At 42.4% G+C, this 18340-nt stretch overlaps 1 non-coding gene across 1 annotated transcript; it reads left to right on the plus strand.

Annotated features, from left to right (window-relative positions):
• Positions 1-3590: 3590 nt before the first annotated feature.
• On the plus strand, positions 3591-3721 carry LOC118967433 (small nucleolar RNA SNORA18). Its single transcript, XR_005054455.2, has one exon. It is a non-coding gene; the product is annotated as a small nucleolar RNA SNORA18 (small nucleolar RNA).
• The last annotated feature ends 14619 nt before the right edge of the window (positions 3722-18340 follow it).

An 18340-nucleotide genomic window follows, 5' to 3' on the forward strand; every position in this document is an offset into this window, starting at 1 on the left:
CCTTTATGTCAATACCACACTGTTTTGATTATTGTAAACTTGTGATATGTTTTGATAACAGGAAGTGTGAGTCCTCCAACTTTGTTGTTCTTTTTCAAAATTGTTGTCTTCTAGGTCCTTCAAGATTCAGTATGAATTTTAGGATGATTTTTTTCTATTTCTGCAAATATGCCCCTAGGATTTTGATAGGGACTGTGTTGAATCTATAGATTTTTTTTAAAGTAGTGGTAAATCTTAACCAAATTAAATCTTCCAATCCACGCACATGGTGTGACTTTCTGTTTTTTTGTGTCTTTTTACATTTTTTTTCAGCAGTGCTTTGTAGTTTTCTGTGCCCAAATCTTTTACCTCCTTGATTGTATTTATTCCTAAGGATTTTTTTCTTTTTGATGGTATTGTAAATATAATTGTTTTCTTAATTTCCTCTTAAGGTTGTTCATTGTTAGTGTGTGGAAACAAAACTGATTTTTGCATGTCAATTTTGTATCTTGGAATAAGACTAAATCCATTTATTAGGTCTGACGTGTGTGTGTGTGTGTGTGTGTGTGTGTAGTCTTTAGGATTTTCTACATATAAGATCATGTTATCTGTGAACAGAGTCAATTTCACTTATTTTTTCCAATTTGGATGCTTTTTCTTTTTCTATTTCGTTTCTTTTGTCTCTTGCCTAAGCACTCTGGCTGTGACTTCCAGGACTATTTAGAAGTGGTGAGAGCTTCTCTATCTTGTTCTTGATCATAAAGGAAAAGCTTTCAGTCTTTTCCATAGAGTATGATGTTCACTGTGGGCTTTTCATAATGTATTTTCATTAGGTATTATGTAGAGGCAGTTTCCTTCTATTCCAATTTTGTTGAGTGTTTTTAAGGCTACTGAATCTAGTCAAATGCTTTTCCTGCATCAGTTGAAATGATCATGTGGTCTTGTCTTTCATTCTGTTAATGTGGTATATTACTTTGGTTGGTTCTCTTATTTTGAATCATCATCATTGCATGCCAAGAATATATCCCACCTGGCCATGTATAATCCTTTTAATGTGTTGTTGAATTCTACTTGTTAGTATTTGCTGAGGGATTTTGTATGAATATTCATCAGAGATATTGGGCTGTAGTTTTCTTGCAGTGTCTTTGTCTAGCTTTGGTATGAGGGTGATGCTAGCATCATAGAATGAGCTTGGCAGTTTCCTTCCTCTTCAACTTTTTAGAAGAGTTTGAGGAACGTTGTTATTATTTCTTCAAATGTTTGTAGAATTCTACAGTGAAAGCAGCTATACCTGGGGTATTTTTTGCTGGGAAGTCTTTGATTCTTGCTTCAATTTCCTTACTAGTTATGGGTCTGTTCACATTTTTCAGGTTCTTCATGATTCAGGCTTGGCAGATTTTGTGTTTCATTTTTCTTTTTCTCTCCTCCGTTTCATTTATCTGTGCTCTAATCTTTATTATCTCCTTCCCCTGCTAGCTTTCGTTTGGGTTTGTTCTTTCTCTAGTTTTGTAGATGTGAAGTTAGATTGTTCATTTAGGATCCTTCTTCTTTTTTAATGTACATGTTTCCAGTGACAAACTTCCCTCTTATCCTGCTTTCACTATATCACATGTATTTTGGTATGTTGTGTTTTGGTATTTTTTAATTTAAAAAATTATTTATTTAGAGGCAGTTATTTTTAAAAAGCATTATGTGCATATAGTTAGAAAATAAGTAATTCAGGAACAATTATTTGCTGCATTTCCTATCCCCAACAATGAGCCATTTTAACTTTATAGTTGATTCTTCAGTTAAAACTAAATATGCTAAAGTACTATTCTGTGATTATTTTCCATTTAGATGCTTTATTACATTCTATGAATATATTCTTTTAAAATTATTTATTGAAGTAGAGTTGACATATAATACTATATTCATTACAGATGTGGAACATAAGGATTCAATATTTATGTACATTATGCAATGATCATCATAATAAATACTGTAGTTATCATCTGTCACCATACAAAGGTATAACATTATTATTGACTGTATTCCCTATGCTGTACTTTTCATCCCATGACTTATTTATTTTGTAACTAGAAGTTTGTACCTCCTAACCCTCTTTACTGATTTTGCCTATCCCCTTCCAAATTCCCTCCACTGGGGCAACCGTCAGTTTGTTCTCTGTATTTATGAGTCTGTTTCTGGGTTTCATTTGTTTTTTTGTTTCTTTCTTTTGTTTCTAAGATTCCACATATAGTGAAATCACATGGTATTTGTTTTCTCTGTCTGACTTATTGCACTTATAGGAAGTGGTTAGATTATTGCAAGTGGCAAGATTTCACATGTTTTTATGCCTGAGTAATAGTCCGTTGTATATGGACTACATCTTTATCCATTCATCTATCACTGGACACTTAGGTTGCTTCCACGTCTTGACTATTATTAATAATAGTGCAATGAACATAAAGGTGCATGTATCTTTTCAAATTAGTGTTTTTGTTTTCCTCAGAAGTGGTTTTGCTAGATTATATGGTGTTTTCAATGTTTTGAGGAAACTCCGTACTGTTTTCCATAGTGGCTGCACCAGTTTATATTCCCACCAATGGTGCATGAGGTTTCCCTTTTCTCCATAACCTCTGAATTTCACTCTCTGGTTTGCAAAGCTTCCGGAGTGAAGCCCTCCTGATTTTCAAAGGCAAATATTGTGGAGACTCATCTTCCTGGTGCAGATCTCCAGGTCCAGGCATGCCCTGTATAGGGCCCCTTGCTTCCCCCTCCATGCCTTTCTTATTTCCACTTGTGAGTTAGGCAGATTGTGAAGGTTTGGATTCCCAATAGTGTCTCTGCCTCTTTTACCCTTCTCAGTGTCATTAGCTGTGGAGGGTCATTAGCTGTCATTAGCAATTGTTCTTGCCAGTCCTTAGGTCATTTTCAGAGTGAGTTGCATCACAAGTGGTTGGTGCCTCAGGGTGTATGTGGGAGGAAGTTATCACATGACCTCCTATTCCACCATCTTCCCAGAATTCCAGTGTTCTTGTTTTCATTGGTCTCAAGGTATTTTCTGATTTTTCCTGTGATTTCTTCTTTGATCCACTCATTGTTTAAGGGTGTGTACTTTAATTTCCACGTATTTGTGAATTTTCTAATTTTGCTTTTGCTATTTATTTCTAGATTCATTCCATTGTTATCAGAGGGGGTACTTTGTATAATTTCGATCCCCCATGATTCGTTAAGATGTCTGTGTTTTGTTTCACAAAGTGTTTTGTGACCTAACATGGGATGTTTCAGGAAAATGCTTTATGTGCACTTAAGAAGAAAGTATATTCTGCTGTCATTGGATAGAGTGTTTTGTATATGTCTTTTAGGATTATTTGGTCTATAATTTTATTTGAGTCCTCTGTTTCCTTAATCATCTTCTGACTGGTTGTATTATCCATTAATGAAAGTGGAATATTGAAGTCTCTTGCTATTACTGTATTGTCATCTAGTTATCCCTTCCGTTCTGTCAAAGTTTGCTTCAAAGTTGCTTTGTAAATATGATTTTTATCTTCTTGCTGAATTGACCCCTTTTTCATTAAATAGTGTCCTTCTTTGTCTCTTGATCTAAATAAAGTATATTTTGTCTAGTTGGGGTCTAAACAGATTGGTCTTTTTCTGTAGACCTACATCATTGGAAATGCCTGCTGGAGTATATATGTGGTTTCCTTTACTCACAGAACTGTGTGTTAGATCTGTGGGAAGGAGCTATAAGACAGGTCTGCGACGCTATGAAAGACCTAACGGAAAATCGTTTTTAATCTTAGGTATTTGCATAGCCCGATGATCTGTACTATTCCTGGGGTATGACAGCTTATGACTGAAAATGATTTGAACTTAACTCATGGTTAGAGAGTGTCTGAAACTGAGAACCAGGCAGATCCATTTATTCCAACCCTAGTGTGGCCCCAAAGGAAATTACTTGAAGAAATTGCATCTCAGAGATTACAGGTGGGGAATTCTGGAAGTATATCCATATTCAAGTGGAGATCAAAGCTCAGCTAAAAGAATCTTGGACTGACTGATAATGACAACTGTGGATTGAACAAAAGTTGATTTTAAAAGGACTATCTTGAAGCTCATGACTCAAACTTTGAAAGAGCTATGGCGATTGGCAGTGGAAGGAAGCACAGCATATGAGATTCCTTAAATACAAATTTATTGACTTAAAAAATAAACGAATAAATAAATAAATAAATAATAAAGTGTATTTCATCTCATATTAGTATGGCCACTCCAGCTCTCTTTTGGCTACCATTAGCATGGAATATCTTTTTCTGTCCTTTCAATTCCTATCTATGTGTGTACTTATAAGGAATGTGAGTTTCTTATATATACAGCATATAGTTGATCTTGTTTTAAAAATCCATTCAGCCAATTGATGCCTTTTGATTAAGGAGTTTCATCTGTTTTTATTTGAAGTAGCTGATAGGGAAGGACTTATTATTGCCATTAAAAAATATTTTCTGTATGTCTTGTAGCTTTTTCCATCCCTCTTTTCCTCTCTTACTGTTTCCTTTGTGTTTCATTGATTTTTTTGCACTGATATGCTTTGATTCTCTTATCATTTCCTTTTATATAAACTATAGATAATTTCTTTGTGGTTATCATCACAGTTACATAAACAATCTTAAAGTTATAACATTCTACTTTATACGGATAACTTCAAATGTATACAATAATTCTATTCCTTAGAGCTCTACCTCCCCCACTTTATGTCATTGATATCACAAATTACATATTTATGCAATATATACCAATTAATGTACATTTATAGTTATCATTCTATATTTTTGTAACTTCAATTCTTTACAAGAATAAAACGTGAATTTATTTATAAAATTACAATAGTACAGGTTAGTATATCTGTCCATGTAGTTACTTCACTAGAGAATTCTAGATCTTTATATGGTTTTATGTTGCTCTCAGCATCCTTTTCTTTAAACTTGAAGGACTCCCATTATCATTTCTTGTAGAGAAGGTCTAGCTGTAATGAACTCCCTCAGACTCATTTATCTGGGAAAGTCTTAATTTCTCCTTCATTTTCATGCACAGTTTTCCAGTTATGGTATTCTTGGTTGACAGGCCTTGTTTCTTTCAGCATCCTGAATGTGTCATCACACTCCTTGTGGCCTGCATGGTTTCTGTGGAGAAATCCCCTGATACACTTATAGAAGTTTCCTTGTATGGGATGAGTCACTTTTTTCTTGCTGCTGTTATGATTCTCTCTTTGTGATAGCAGCAGTGTGATTATGATGTATGTCAGTGTGAGTCTCTTTGAGTTTATTCTAGTTGGAGTTATTTGAGTTTCTTGAATTTGTATGTGCATTGCTCTCATTAGATTTGGGAGTTGGCAGGCATCACTTCTTCAGATGGGCTGTCAGCCCCTTTCTCCCTCTTATCATTCTGGGACTCCCACCATGTGTATTTGCTCCATTTGATGGTCTCCCATTAGTCCCTTAGGCGCTTCACTGTTCTTCATTCTTTATTGTTCTCCTCTTGATGGTTTCACATGTCTGTCTTCAACCGTGCTGATTGTTACTTCTTTATGTCTGCAGGTGAAACCCACTCGAGAACTTTTAAGCTCAGTTTTCATATTTTTCAGGTTCAGAATTTCTGTTTGGTTGTTTTTTATACTTTCTACCTCTCCGTTGCTATTCTTATTTTACATATGCATTGTTTTCTTGATTTCCTATTTTTGTCTGTGTTCTCCTTTAGTTCACTGAGCATCTTCAAGACAGCTATTTTAAATTCTTTGTCAGTTAGCTCATGGATCTGCATTTCTTTAGGGTGAGTTTCTGGAGTTTTATTTTGTTCCTCTGTGCCAAGTTTCCCTGTTTTATTTTGTTTAGATGCCTTGTGATCTTTTGTTGAGATTTAGACTTTTTTGTTTTGCGTAACTGAAGCATCACTGATATACAATATTATATTGGTTTCAAATGTACAACACAGTGGTTCAACAGTTACCTGTATTATTAAATCCTCACCCTGTCTAATGAGGTTGTCATCAATAAATGTAGAAAGATGTTACAGAATCATTGACTATATTCTCCATGCAGCATTACTGGCCCTGTGACCAACTCATAGTGTGACTGTGAATTATTGTGCCCTCACTCTCCGCCCACCATCCACCTCAGCCCCTTCCCCTTTGGAACGACCAGTCACTTCTTAGTGTCTATGAGTCTACTGCTGTTTGTTCCTTCTGTTTTGCAGGGTTTTATATGCCACGAGTAAGTGAAATCATATGGTATTTGTAGAGATTTAGACATTTGAAAAAACCTATTCTAGTTTTTTACAAACTGCCTTCAGTCAGAGGAAGGCCTTCACCAATCAGCCCAGCTAAGGGTTCTGGGATTTTTCAAATACTTTCTGTTTTGGAAAACTATTAATTATTGATTCACTTTCTTTAACAGATAAAGGCCTATTTGGATTGTCAATTTCTTCTTGAGTTTGACTTTTGGCAGATGTATATTTCAAGAAATTGGTCCATTTCATATAAGTTATCAAATTAGTGGACTTAATAGAATTGGTCTTAATATCCCTTTATTATCTTTTTTATGTACATAGGATCTGCACTAATGTCTACTTTTTCATTGCTCATATTAGTCATTTGTGTCCTCTCTCTTCTATTCTTAATGAGTCTGGATAGAGGCTTATGAATTTTATTGATCTTTTCAAAGAACCACATTTACGTTCCACTGATTTTTCTCCATAGATTTCTTCTTTAATTCTTATTATTTCTTTCTAGTGCTTACTGAGGATTTCATTTACTCTTTTTTCTAGTTTTCTGATGTGGGTATTTTTCTTCCAATATATGTATGCTAAAAACTTCCCTCTGAGTAGTGCTTCTCTGTATCCTACAGACTTTGTTTAGTTTTGTTTCCATTTTCATTTCATTCAAAACATCTTTTAATCTCTTTTGAGATTCCTCCTCTGACTAATGTACTATTTAAAGTGTGTCATTTAAGCTCCAGTTATTTGAGGATTTTCTAGTTACTTTTATGTTTTAATTTATTGTTTAACTCTGTTGTCATCTCAGAAATGTTGTATCTATTCTCCTTTTAAATTTGATAAGGTGTATTTTATAACCCAGAATGTAGTTTATTTTGGTGGAAGTTCCATGTGAGGTTGAGAAGAAAGTATATTCTGCTGACATTGTATAAAATAGTCTATAAATGTCAATTAGATACAGTCTATTGAGGTATTGTTGAGTTCAACTACGTAGTTACTAATTTTCTGCCTATTAGGATCTGTCCATTCCTAAGAAAGGACTGTTGAAGTCACTAATTACTATTATGGATTAATCTATGAAAATCTATTACTTTTTGCCTTGTATATCTTGATATGCTGTTGCTAGACATATGTATGTTAAGGATGCTTACGTCTTCTTAGAATATTGACCCCCTTAACATTATATAATGTCCTTCTTTGTCCCTGATGACTTCCTTTTCTTTGAAGTCCTGTCTGCTGTGTGTCAAATGTATATAGCTGTGCATGCTCTCTCTGATCTGTGAAATATGATATATACCTATTATATTTGTTAGCAAGGTGTGTTTTTCTCTGTCTGGTAACTTTTAATCTATGAGTCTTTAACGTTGGTTTCTCATAGACAACACATAGTTGGATCTCATTTCTTGATAGGGCATGTGCTCTAAACCAGCAGAGAGAGTCTCTAAGGAGCTTGTCCCGCCTTAGAAGCCCCTGGTCTAATCCTCCCCCTTCTGGCTTCCTGGGAAACTGCATCTCTAACTTTTTCAATGACTTCAAGTTGAACCTGGTTCCCATCAGGGCTCTGAGTCAGGTAAAACATAAAGCAGCACCTCCGGCCTTCCCCAGACATGCTGGAATGCTGGACTCAGGGCCCAGTCCTTTCTGTCATTCCCGAGGGAGGAGCCCCTGTACGGGAGGGCTCCTCTCCTTGTGCCGCACTGTGCCTGGCAGGGGAAGGGGCATGCATGGGAATGCAAAATGCCATGAATTTTCCTACTGCTTTCACAGAGTCCCTTCTTCGTTTGATCTCCTTTTTCTTTTTAGTGGGGGAAATGGGAGCTTCTCAACTGGTCTCTTGAGTTCTCACAAAAGGATTCTGTCACTGCTGTTCACTCTGTAGGGAAAGGAGGCCGTGGATCTTCCTAGCTCGCCGTCCTATGACATCATTCGTGAGTGAGTATTTTACCCAGCTTTTCTGAAGTGTCCAACACAAAATAAAGTTGGCCAAACAATATTTCAACTCATCCTACAGGGAAAGGTGCTGGTCTGTTTAGAAAATAGCTTTTGTCCAAGAAATGGCACTAAAGCCCATGACAAATGACAGATTATTGACAGCAGCCTGTGCCTCTAACTGCTTCAGGAGAAAAGGGAGAAAGTAGAGCCCATCCTGAGAGTGTGGCCCTGGGAGGTTCCAGGCTAACCTCCAGCCCCAGAGCCCCTTTCAGCCTGAAATGCCTTCTCCACTCCCACCTCTGTGTAGGGGCCCCTGCACCTTGCGAGCCCTTGAACCACTGCTACCATTGCTTGGTGAGATCAGTGAGTCCCACCACTTCTCTATCCTCTTCTAAATGAGCATTTGTTGCATTGCTCTTCCCCTGACAAGATCGCAAACACTCTGTTTAAGTTCCTTTGGTTCCCTGTGGTCCTTTAGAGGCAGAATGGGCAGATGTTGGACTCAGAAGACCATCGTTCAAATGTGGCTCTCCGATGGGAGCAATGCAAACTCTTAGCCTCATTCCTTCTCTGTAAAATGGGGAGGGGATTGTACCTACCTCATGGGGTGGATGCGATGCTCAGCATGATGCTGGGCACTGACTGGGCTCAATGAAGGGGATTCTATGTCCCCTGCCCACAGGAGGCCTCCAATAAATAGCACATCAAGTTTCTCTGTGAGTAAGTAGACTCTTTAGAGCCCCTCAGAGGGAATTTAAGGAAAGTCTGGCCAATCTATCTTTCTATGCATAAAATATCCTGAGGAGTCGCCACTCAATTCAAAGGGGAAAGTAATTTCTTTCACCTAATGATACTGAAACAACTAGATATCAATAAGAGGAACAAAAAATATTGGGCATTATTTGATAGCATGATCAAAAATCTTACTGAAAATAATTCTAGACCTACATGAAAACAGGGCTCCCCTCCCAGCACCTGGTTGTGTTGTTTCCTTCCGTGGTCAGAGCTGCGTGTGCTAGCGCAGACGTCACCGCCGCCGCCTGCCGACCAGTTACACAGCCACACCTAGGTGTCCCGACCAACGGATCCTCCATGTTCTCACCTACAACCACCTGTAGATGAAACCGGTTAGTCTCCGAAGCACTGTTATCGGTGACATGGAAACTCCTTTGCTGTGAGTCACAAATATATCCAGGTCTGGAGCCCCAGAAGGACTGCAGTTTATAATCAACATAAAGGAAGGCTTTGAAAGACTTTTTTTCAGTCTGTAGAGCTCAAGACGGTCACTACTGACACGCAAAAGGAGGCCTTGTGGCTGTCGTTTTTATTCCTCAGAAGTCAAACGTCTATCAGTGTGTTAGAAATTACAGTTGGATAATACTTCAGACTATTAAAAGCAGGGACCAGTGTGATGCAAAGGCATCTCCCATCCCTCCCCAGCCTTTGACTTACTCACCCTCCACCCCACACCTCCCAGGGAGCAAAGGTTCCCTTCCCTCCCCTCACTCCTTCCTCAGGCCCCCTCTGCTTCCAGAAGCCAAGCCAGCCCGGGCTGCCAGCTGAAGTCTTACCAGGAGCTCTCCTCCTGGGTTCTTGCCAGAACCCTGTACTGAGCTGATGTCAGGCTTAGTTTGGGGTCCTGGTGTTGCATTTTATCTTTTCTCTGAGAGTAGAAGAGACACTGGTGCAGCTGGAAGAAATGAGGCTGTGACTACGGGGACATCATATAAGTCAGTTTTCTCATCTTTATGTCAGCAAAAGTAATGCCACTCCTTAGAATGTGGATGTAAGTCTGTGTGACAACTCAAAGTGGAACCTTTCATGGTGACACAGTGCCACACAGATGTGCACCTGGTTGGGAGTCCAGTGGAAAAGGGATTGAATATTCAAGACAACAAAACTGTTCATAGCTGTCTGCTCCCCAGGATGAGGTCACCAATGGTGACACCTTGAAGACAAAAGTCGTCCTGACAAATGGGGACATGAGTCTCCATGGACACTGGGGACATGAGTCTCCATGGACACTGAGAAGGACAGAGGCCTAAACTAGCCCGACCCTAACCCGGCCCCATGGCAGGTGTCATTAGGGTTGGTTGGAACAGTTCAAGTCTGAGACAAATTAAACCACGGCATGCAATCGATAATTGTTTCCAAGAGAAACCGAAGGTGACTCACCTTTTCTGCTTCTAGATCCTGTGAAGCTGAAACAAGAGGGAACCACGTGCTGAAGGAAAGCTGCACTGTGGCCACGTCCCTCCCTTCCCTCCCTCCACCACCCTCAGGTGACGCTGTGGCTCCTACACGGGGCCCCTAACTGAGAACTGTGAGTTCCGTGGGCACAGCCTGGGGGGCTGCGGAGCATTCCTGGCCCCTCTTTCCCAGCCCCGGGGTGCGTTCCTGAGCCTCTCTCATTGGAGTTTCCTGACCTCTAGTCCCACAGGGCTTGGAGCAGGGGCTGGGGAGTAGGGAGAGAGGAGGGTTTGAAGGGGAGACTTCACAGTGTATGTGAGGCCCTTAAAATGCTTACATATGTTGTAAATAGGTCCACAAGTCACGTGCCAGTGACATAATTGTATTGTGTTAAAGTAACTGCTCATCTATGTAAAGGCTCTGCCGAGTTCCCCTGGCTTTGTGGCCACTTGGGCAGTATTCTAGGAGAAGTGCTTCAGTTTTAGAGTCTCAGTTTCAGTTTTTTGGAAACCTGGCCCCACCAGTCTCTAGCTGTCTCCGCGAGCCTTCACGTCCCCCTCTCTGTGGTGTGCATCACAGTGGCACCTGTCTCCTCTGCATGGTGTGAGGATTAAGTGAGATTATCCATGTGAGCATGTGCAGAAATAGATGGAGTGATAGCTGATGCACCCAAACGCTTGTAGAGTTGCTCAATCACTCTGTTAAACGTGTGACAGGTATGGAGGCAGGTCTGCCCAGTGGGCATCATAACAGTGTCGTCATCCTTCGGAAGATTGGGAGCCAGGGGCCTGGAGGCGCCTCGGGGGAATTCTGGAAAGCCCTCCTGCATACCTCCTCACCTCCTGTGTCCATAACTTTCCTCCCGGGCACACATGAAACCCACGAGTCTGTCCCTGCTGGGAGCAGCTCTCCCGTCTCAGAGAACAGTTGTTCCTCCTGGCATCCAGCCCCACATTTCAGGGGGTTGGCTGTTCACCCTAGAATCCTGCTCTTTGCCGGGGTCGGTGAGTCCAGTGGCAGGAAAGTGACACAAACGCCTCTTATCAAGGTCTCTCCCTGAGATTGTCCACATTGCAGCGCAGCTCAGAGCTGCCGACACCTAAGTCCAGCCATGTGGAGAAGAAAAGCAGGCTGAGAGATCACAGCCCACATGGGGAGAACTCTGAGATGCAGGCTGAGAACTGAGTTGCTGGTGACACTCAAGTCCCCACTCGATGGGTCCCTGGTTCCTGCCCAACCTTTGCCTCCATCATTTCTAAGAAACTTGAAATAAATACTAATACTCTTTGTTTTAGTATGTGTAAATATAGTTAGTTTCTATTATTGCAAACAGAAGTGGCTTAAGAAATACACAATGCATTTCTATTCAATAAATACTTTCTCAGTACTTCCAAGCTTCATGCTAAAAACTTATGGAAAACCAGGGGAAGGTACAGTGAGTTCTGCCATGGACGCAGGGAGTCATGCCACCTCTTTGTCATGTACAAAGTGACAGGACAGAAATTTAGGATAAGAGTTTGGCAGAGGCAACGTGTACCGCAGTAGCCTGGCATTTGGGAAGAGGAGTGGACACCCGGGGGAACTGGGGCCTAAGAACATACCTGCGGGGGTGGTGTGCAAGGGGCTGGACCGCAGCCCTGGGGCCGCAGCCCACTCATGGTCCTGGGTAATGGCTGCATGAACACCAATCCTTCCCCTGCAGCTGTTGTGTTGTCTCTTCTCCAGCCCAGGCCTTTGGCAATCCTCTCTGCCTCTGGCTGTGTTAGATGCCCCAGCCCGAGGACCCGCCCTCCCGCATGGCAGCTGACCCTGCCTTGTTGTGATGAAGATCCTTGTCTGTCATCTCCCTCAGGGCGAGGGCCATGTCACCTTGACTGCTTCCCTGGCAATGACAGAGAGGCTGCGCCTTGGGTGACTGGAAGAAAACGTGGATGACAGGCTGAATGACTGAGCGGCAGAATGAATGAGGGCTGGGTAGAGGCCCGCCCTGTTCTCCCTGGAGCCAGCATGTGTCTCTGCTCCTGCCACTCCCATCGTCCCCGACCCAGCCCGCAGCCGGGGAGAGGGCTCTGCTCCCCGTGTGTGGTGCCATCTGTTGGCCCCTCGCGTGCCCTCACCAGAGCACCTTCCCCTTCTCCTGGGACTGAAGCTGCCCCTCACATGCCAACATGCATGGTGACTCAGAGTTACCCCGGAGAGAGGACCGCTCGTCTTTCCCCTTTTCCAGCCTTGCATGGTGGTCAATGGCACAGTATGAAACCCACTGAGAATTCAGCAAGAAGGCTCCCTGTGACCTTCTGCCCTGACTATGGAGAGGGGGCAGGGTGTGCGCTGTGTGCCTGCCTGTGTGCCGTGACAGTGCATGAATGTGTGAGTGTGTGCATGTGACTGTGAGTGTGTGTGTGTGTGTTCAGGTGCACAGACATCTGTTATCCAAAAGGAACAGATTTTTTTTTCTTTATTTTTTTTATTCAAGTATCATTGATAAACAATCTTACGAAGGCATCACATAAAGAACATTGTGGTTTCAACATTCACCCATATTATCAAGTCCTCACCCCCCCACTGCAGTCACTGTCCATCAGTGTAGTAAGATGCCACAGAGTCACCACTTGTCTTCTCCATGCTATACTGCCTTGCCCGTGACCTACCTATATTGTGAGTGTGAATTATCATGCCTTTAATCCCCTTCTCCTTCCCTCCCCACCCACCCTCCCATACCCCTTCCCTTTGGTAACACTAGTCCCTTCTTGAAGTCTGTGAGTCTGCTGCTGTTTTGAGGAACATATTTCTGTAAAGTATGTTTAACCTGTTACAATAACTTCCTTAAAAAAACACAACTGAAAAACCTGGAGGTGATAGATGAACTTGCTGTCTGAAATAGATGAGTTTGCTATAAAACACTAGAGAAATTTTTAAGTAACATAGAAAGATTTCAAAGTGCCCTATTACTGGATGTGGTCCATCCAGAAATGGAATATTACTCAGTTGTAAGAAGAAATAGGGTACCAAAAAACCCATATAATTAAGTTGATCCTTTTGAAATTGTTGATATTGTCCACCCTGGATCTTTCATTTGGTTTAACCTGAAAATGCAAAAAAAGGTAGATTTCTTTTTAGATAGACTGAGAATAAGAACCAAGGATTGCACATGGCTTCTAATAAACCAGGTACAATATTATGGAATGTGAAACAAGGTATTCTTATTGAGATAAATCAGTACAAATAAACTGTATAGGCTTTCAATTTGCATTTAGACCAAATGCTATACCATCAACAGTTCGCTGTCATTTTTCTAAAGTAAAACTTTACCATTTGTATCGTTTGATTTGCTAATCAGGAATTCTGAAATCTCATGACTAATGTGCATTTTAAATTTCACATGCAAATATTGTTTGACAGATTCAGGATGAATGCTTCCTGCAGAGCAGATTTTAGAGGATTTTTTTAACCAATTTCCTAATTTTCTGACAGTCAGGAAGTTTTTAATGCACACTACTTGACCCAAAAATTAATATTGCTTTGATGCAGTGACTCAGCATTTTCTAAGGTTGTTTATGTCTTCACTGTGGAAGGAGGGGCTGGTTTGTATCCAAATTTGGCCTGGATTATTGCAGTTAAAGCTCAACTCACAACAAAATCACATGACTGTGCAATCTCTGGTGACCGCACCCACGGAGGCCAGCCCTCGAGGTCCAGGAACCCTATCGTCACAGTGAGAACACATGAGGCTAAAATCAGCTTTGGGACTTGAAATCACCTGCCAGAGACCAGACTGCATGAGACATGCATTCAATTACCAGCCTGCCCCCTGGGTGGGTCCCAGCTGTGTCCAGGCTTCCAATGGATCCCCCAAAGCCCCCCAGAAGAGCCTGAGATGCATCACTCAAGTCTTTGATTAAGAGAAGAATGACACAACCCCAATCTAATCAACACGTTCTCAGAGCCCCTGCCCTGCACTCCTGGAACTGTCAGGTCCCCAAACACAAGGGACACCTGAGGAACTGTCACAGCCAAGAGGCGCCAAGGAGGCATGGCCACGACACGTCCTGTGGGATCTCGGAGGGACCCTAGACAGGAAAGGCCTGTAGGAATTGAAGACTTATGTCCCCAGCAAAACCTGCACGTGAATGTTTATAGCTGCTTTATTCTTAATTGCCAGGACATGGGAGCCACTAGGTGTCTTTCCAGAGTGAAAAGATAAAGGAACTGTGGTGCATCCAGAAATGGAATATTATTTAGTTGTAAGAAGAAATAGGGTGTCAAGCCATAAAAACACATGGAGGGATCTTAGAGTGAGAAAGCTGAGTGAAAGAAGCCAATGGAAAAGCCTAAATTCTATATGGTTCCAACGATATGACGTTCAGGGAGAAGCAAAACCATGGAAACAGCCAGAAGATTAGTGACTCCTGGGGCTTGAGGAAGGGGGAGGAATGAATAGGTGGCACCCTGAGGACTGTGAGAGCAGTGGGGGATCTGTGTGACGCCATCGTTGTGGATCCATGTCATTATATGTCAGTCAAAAGCCGTAGCAGGGACATAACCTGGGGTGACTGACGGGTCAGTGCAGGTTCGTGGATGGGAAGCAGTGTGCGATTTCTGTGCTGATCTGTTGGCAGTGGGGTGGACGCACCTGCTGAGCACAAAGTGCATATGGGAACCCGCCTTACTGTCCACTCCATTTTGCCTAACCTAAAGCTTCCCTAAAAAATAGGCTGTTATTAAATTTAAAAAGAAATCTAAGGAGTCTGAATAAAATATGGACTTTAGTAATATAGTTCTTTTATGTGTTGGCTCAATAGTTCTTTTATCTGTTGCACAGTAATGTGAAAGGTTAACGGCAGGGGAACCCGGGTGAGCTGCGGGGCAGGGCCACTGTCTTGTCAACTTCTCTGACAATCTGAACTGTTTAAATATTTTATATTTAACATAATAAGAGGAACACAGAGTGGGGGAGAGAGAAGGAGAAAGAGCAACTGGAGCTTTTCCATGTATGGGTCCATCACTCCATTTTTAATATACTAGAAGTGGCTTCATTTATGACATCTCTGTGCTAAGCACTTGGTGTAGGCATCTCACTTGATCAGAAAGTAATCCTATGAAGTCGGTACGATTCTCCTTCATATGAAATTGACCTTCGAGGTTGATGGAACTTGTCTGGAAAGTGTTCTCTAGGCTGGAGCTTTGCCCCTGCGTTGGTAAAGAGGGAGTCACACTAGGTTGCTGTGCATATGAAGTAAGATACATTTTCAGGATGGTGTGTGAGATACAAAAGAACTGAGACAGTGATTTCCAAGTAGTTTCAGTATCACCATCTTCCCCAAGGTCCCCGTAAACATCACCATCATCATCATCTACATATCTTGAGTGAAAAACACGTAATATCTTAGTCACACCTCAAATGCAAAATGAGGACAGTGTCCCGAGTTGGATGGAAGGATAAGAGGAGTTTGGTTAGAATTTTTTTCAACTTCAAGCCCCCAACAAACAGACAGTCCCGATGACACCGGCCGTGTCCCGAGTTCAGATTCCTTGCATTCCTTCTGCCTCATTTCTTCTTTACACAATCGCTTCTATTTCCTATCCCCGTGGGCTTGGTTGCCACCAAGAATTCCCTTCTCAGATCAGTGGAAGACCAGCAGCCTGGGGCTACATGTGCTTCTTGCTTTTCTTTTCCTCTCGGGTTATTGAACCTGAATCCAAATGTCAAGGGCAAGGTGAATCTGCAGTGGACGTCCCTTCCTGATACGTGTTCAGTTGCTTGTGCAAAGCTTGTGGGTGCTCCAAGGTGGGAGTTTGCTCTTTTTTCTTTGTCAAAGTACTTGATATACCCTGAAGCCCCATCTATGGCAGGAATGGCAAATAGGTTTTGTCTTTTATGCCAACATGGCAGATCGTACATGGCTTCTAGAGGACTGGGGTCCAGTGAGTCCAAGGCTGTGTCAGGCTCAGCAGGAGAGCCCTGCACAGTCTGTTGTCCTGTCTGCCAAGGGCACTGGAGGGGATACTGGTGGCCCCTGGCTTGCGTGTTGTCATCCTCAGCCCATGGAATAAAGCCTTCAGCTTTACATTCAAGACCTCTCTTTGACTGTCCAGTCTTACCTTCCTCCTTCCCCTGTCACAAAACTCCTTCAGAAACTTCTTTACTAACTGATCCTCAAACAGATTAGGAATAGTTTATTAGGAGAGCCCCCAAATTTCATATGGCTTCCCTAGGGAGCTGAGGTGCCCCGTCTCAATAAGTCTTTCTCAATAAGCTAGTCAATTACTCAACAGCTGTGAAATCCCACTAGGACTTATTATGTGCATTTGTGCCCATTTATGATCACTTACTGAAGTATTGACTGGCTGTTTTGCCAGTCTTTTCTCTTTCTGTGGAAATGGAAGTCCCTTCTCTCATGGGGAGCTGCCTCCTGGGAGGTGGTGGGAGCCTGCTGTGAGCAGTGAAAATGGGGGCTCCAAACCCTCCCCAGTGGCCCCAGGGCACTGCAGGGGGAGAGCATCATTTCCTCAGTTTATGGAGGTGTGAAGGAAGGGGGGACACAGCCTCAGCTCACTGTGGCACAGTGTAAACACCCACTGTGGGTGACGGTCTGTTTCTCTCCATGAATATCCAAGAAAGTGTAGGAGGGCTGGGGACAATGGGGAGACCAATGACACCACAGAGAGATGACATTCAAGCTGGATGTTGAAGGCTGAGCTGGTGTGGGCCTGGCACAGTGGGACTGGAGGACATTACAAGTAAGGGGAGCAGCGAGATCAAAGGCAGGCAGAGGGCAAGTGCACCACGTCTCCAGGAGATGCAAGTGAGTAGCTGTCTGAGTGGTTTAGTGTGGCCAGACTGGGGTGTGTGTGTGTGTGTGTGTGTGTGTGTGTGTCTGTGTGTGTGTGTGTGTGTGTGTGACATGAGTGTGGAATAACTCAGGCTGATCCCACAGGTAAGGGCCTACACAGCCTGGGCTAATACTCTGCCCCCTGATTGCACTAGAACTATCCATGCAGAGCTGGGATGGGACCACAGGCCGGCTGCAGATCCATGGGAGGCCCGTGGGGGAAGCTCCAGGTTCCCTGCCAAAGCGTGGAGACACTGCTCAGAGAAGATCCTGGAGTTCCTTGCAGATTTGCCTTGTGTTCTGACTTGCATCATTTTCCAGGAAGAATCTGACTGCCTCCTGAGGATCACAATGAATTTCTAATTTTTTCAGAAGACCACCGTGATCTATATCTCCCTGTGAACAAAGCAGCTTTATCTTGCCTATGTCCAAATAATCTCCCCAAATTCTACCTGTGAGTGCCGTTTGTGGAGGTCAGGGCTTCTCTAGGGTGGTGCTTGGGACAACGGAGATGGCCCCTAGATGAACAGTTTTACAGGAGGCCTGCCATTCGGAGAGATAGCCACCTACAATGGGAATTCATAAAGAGACATTTTAATGCACCAAGTGAACCAGAAACACCCTTATCTCCATGATACTGGAATTCTCAAACAGGTACATCTTGCATAGAATCCAACCACTGCGCAGTTATTGGAGCATTTCACTGTTTTCTGAATTTATGACTTAGGTGGCAACCATATTTCATATGAACATATTGGATTTGGGCATTAAACGTTGAGGAAGTCTGACAGTGCTGAGCCCTGTTCCAGAAGCGCTCAGTCAGTTGGAAGTGAGTGTGGACATCCCCAGTTTGCCACAATCCCCACAATTCTCTGTTAACACTCTGGCAGAACAGAAGTTCCGTTGCCTTAGATCATCAGAGTTTTGCTACTGCTTTCCTTACGGAGGAGTTAAGGAGAATGTGAACAACTTTCGTGCCAGTCCATGATGAGAGAGGTATATTCTGAGGTCTATGTCTTCTTAGTGGAAATGAACCTTGTTCTATCTATATGTTTAGTATATAAACAATGTAGTTTTAAAGACTACATCTTAAGACCACATTATGAAATATTTCACATCTGCTCTGTTCTATGTTAATAGCTCAGCCCAATTTA

Source organism: Manis javanica, chromosome 5 (assembly GCF_040802235.1).
Source record: "Manis javanica isolate MJ-LG chromosome 5, MJ_LKY, whole genome shotgun sequence".
Lineage (NCBI taxonomy): Eukaryota > Metazoa > Chordata > Mammalia > Pholidota > Manidae > Manis > Manis javanica.